The sequence below is a fragment of the Apium graveolens genome, chromosome 2 (assembly GCF_009905375.1).
Source record: "Apium graveolens cultivar Ventura chromosome 2, ASM990537v1, whole genome shotgun sequence".
Classification (NCBI taxonomy): Eukaryota; Viridiplantae; Streptophyta; class Magnoliopsida; order Apiales; family Apiaceae; genus Apium; species Apium graveolens.
Window position 1 is genome coordinate 199562705 of NC_133648.1, and position 3845 is coordinate 199566549.

At 38.3% G+C, this 3845-nt stretch overlaps 1 non-coding gene across 1 annotated transcript; it reads left to right on the forward strand.

Annotated features, from left to right (window-relative positions):
* The first annotated feature begins 1642 nt into the window (after positions 1-1642).
* LOC141709199 (small nucleolar RNA R71) lies at positions 1643-1749 on the forward strand. The gene has a single exon (XR_012569788.1). It is a non-coding gene; the product is annotated as a small nucleolar RNA R71 (small nucleolar RNA).
* Positions 1750-3845: the final 2096 nt, after the last annotated feature.

Here is a 3845-nt window from a genome sequence, read left to right on the forward strand (position 1 = left end):
AAGGCATCAGACCTTAGCAATTGATCAATTTCTGAAGTAACCACAGAATCGACCAACTCCACCTTTAAGCCCTCCTCATTTTTCATAGGGAATTTCATGACATTGAACATATTAAAACTTACATCCTGATCCAGCACTCGTATGGTGATCTTACCCTCCTGCACATCTATCAAGGTTCGGCCAGTAGCCAAGAACGGTCTTCCCAATATTATGGGAATCTTCTTATCCTCCTCGAAATCCAGAATTACGAAATCAACAGGAAAGATGAGTTTATCCACCTTGACCAAAACATCCTCAACAATGCCTCGCAAATATATAATAGAACGATCATCCAGTTGCAGAGTCATATAAGTAGGCTTTGGATCAGGTAAGTCCAACTTCTTGAAGATTGAACACGATATCAGATTGATGCTAGCTCCCAAGTCACATAAGCATTTGTCAAACAACACCTTTCCAATGGTGCAAGGAATAGTGAAGCTTCCAGGATCTTTAAGCTTCAGAGATAACTTCTGTTGCAGCATAACACTGCATTCCTCCGTGAGAGCAACTGTCTCTAAGTCATCAAGCTTCTCCTTCCGAGAGAGTATACATTTCATAAACTTCACATAACTAGGCATTTGTTCAAGAGCTTTAGCGAAAGGTATATTGATGTGAAGTTTCTTGAACACCTCCATAAACTTCTCAAACTGCTTATCCAGCTTTTTTTTCTGTAGCCTCTTAGGAAAGTGAGGCGGAGGATAGATCTGTTTCTCCCCTGTATTACCCTCTGGAGGAGTATGTTCAACAGTAGTTTCCTTGGTTCCACTTCAGCTTCCTTCTGCATTTCTTCCTCAGTTACAGCTTCTTCATCCGAAACTTGAGAGTGTTCAGGATTCGTAACCTTCTCAAACATTAATGTAATTGCCTTTACCTGCTCCTTAGCTTCCCTCTTTACTAGAACTTCAGTGTCACTAGGAAGTATACCAGGTTGACAATTTAACAAGGCATTGACAATTTGTCCAATTTGATTTTCCAAGATCTTGATAGAAACCGCTTGGCTCTTGCACATGAGCCTCAACTCCTCCAATTCAGATTTTTCATTAGACTTTTGCAGCTGGAGTTGTTGTCTTGGTTCATATTGTGGTTGCTGAAAACCAGGGGGTTGTACTATTTTGCTGGATACTGCCGATAAGGCTAATGAACTGCATTCTGAGTGTTGCTCCAGCTAAAGTTAGGATAATTGCGGTTGTTAGGATGATAGGTGGCTGGTATAGGTTACTGCGACCTCTGAAAGTTGCTCAAGAACTAAGATAATTCACTAGAAATGGCACACTGATCAGTGTCATGGGCACCAGCACAAAGCTCACAGACATTAGTGATTTGATTAACTCCATAATTAGACAGAGAATCCACCTTCATCGTCAAAGCCTTAAGTTGAGCAGCTATAGCAGTAGCTGCATCCAACTTCAGAATTCCTGCTACCTTGCCCTGAGATAGTCTCTGAGTAGAATTCTGGTATTCATTAGCAGCCATCAGTTCAATCAATTTATAGGCTTCATCGTAGCTTTAAGCCCACAAGGCTCCTCCTGATGTTACATCAAGCATGGGTCTAGAAGTAGCACCCATACCATTATAGAAACAATTAATGATCATCCAGTCAGGCATCCCATGATGAGGATACTTTCTAAGCATCTCATTATATCGATCCCAAGCCTCGCATAAAGATTCTCTAGATTGCTGAGCAAATTAAGTAAGTACATTTCTGATTGCAGCTCTCTTCGCCATATGAAAGAATTTAGTTAAGAACTTTTGCGCAATATCCTCCCACTTGGTGATAGACCCTGGTGGTAGAGAATGCAACCTGCACTTAGCTTTATCCCGCAGAGAGAATGGGAAAAGCCTCAACTTCATAGCATCTTCAGAAACTCCATTAAACTTGAAAGTATCGTAGATCTCTATGAAATCTCTAATATGCATGTTGGGGTCTTCTGTCGGAGAACCCCTAAAATGAGTTCGGTATTATATGAATTGTGCTCGACTTGATCTCAAAGGTATTAGCCGAGATGGCTGGTCGAACAATGAGAGAATGAATATCATTGATCTTCGGTTGAGAGTAGTCCATCAAAGCCTTTGAATTCGCTTCTGGTTCTCCCATTGCAATAAGAACTTTTTCTATTTTCTCCACTAAGATCTCTTCTTCAACTTTCTCCTCGACTATAACTTCTTCCTCAACTTGATCCAGTGTTCTCTTACGAGATCGAGAACGCGTATGTATACATGCTCGCTAGAGTACCTGAAACACAACAAGGAATTAAGTAACAATATCTGAGTCACTGAACTTTAACGACCAATGATGACAAACACATAAACTAAAAAGTAACACCAATATCCTCGGTAGTGGCGCCAAAAACTTGTTAGGGCTAGAACACGCGCAAATATTCATGCAAGTATACACGATCGCATGTAATATAGAATAAATTCTAGTTCGTTCCCATAGGGATAGTTTTAGGTTAATTTCAATCAATGTATTTATGCAACACTAGTATGGTTATTATCCAATGCTAAGACGAATAACAATTTAAGGTTGTTTATACTAAAATTAACTAAGAGATTATACTAAAGAACATAAACTAGGAGATTAAAGAAGAGTTGAATAATATATAACACAAATATGGGATTCTAACTTCATTAAATACTTCATTCAATAGCCTTTTTATTCTTAACCTTAGCATGTAATGCTGATGACACTAATCAGATAACACGAAATTGATAAACGCCAACTTTCATTCTACGAATACCATACTACCAGACATCCACAAAAGAGATAGAAGCTGAATAGACACCAATTATATTGAGACCCTATATGTCTATAGAATTTGATAACATAACGGTTGAATGCACAAGTTATCTATCGTGATTACATAGGGCAAGTAAGATGTTTAAAATTACCTACGAATCATGCATAATAAATACATGAACCTATGCTAGCATGGAAAGTTCTAAACCCTTAAATTCACTTTCACTTCATTAAAGATTAACACACTATCTTACAAGTTCACGACGCTCGTAAGATGAATAAGCACATCCAATACTAGGTTATCATTAAATCTCCACACACTAAGGCATCAAAATGAATTAACTAAAGAAATGCACAAATAAATCAGTTAGAACCCCACGATAACAATTAGCCCATAATCGGACTCATCATCAACGTGGGTTCCGATGAAAGCATGATATAATAAACGTAGTCTTTATACTTAAATAAAAGCAAGTACGAAACAAGAGTATAAGTTCATGAATAAGAAAAGTAGCATTCAAAGTCACAACATAAAATAAAGAATCACAAGAATAAACTAGATCTTCTTCGCCTTGGTTGAATTATGCTCTACGATCTTCTTACGCCTTCTCCTTAAGCTCTGGTAGATCTTCTTATGAAAAACGAACATAAGTTATGTATATATAGAAGCCCATGTAGAGTAGAAGTCCAACGGATCAAAATTCCATAAGAAAAAAGATTTTATTTCCTGACCTGGCGAGACCGCGCGCTTGACCAGCGCGGGCGCTGACATTCTGCCATCCTGGCGCGCTATCATAGCGCGGGCGCGCCGTCTCTCTGGAGAAATTTCTGACTTCTTTCTTTTCTTGCTGATTTGAGCTGGTCTATTCACGAGATTTTATTCTAGACACCATCCTAACACCAAATTAGCATCCAAACAATGCTAATTCACCTGTATTCCTGATAAATACCTGAAATGCAAAAATACTACAAAAACACGTTAAAAACACTAACAACTTGAACACAAAACATCAATCCAAAGCTTTATAGAGCGTTATAAAGTGTCATAAATACCACTCAAAAAAATTTC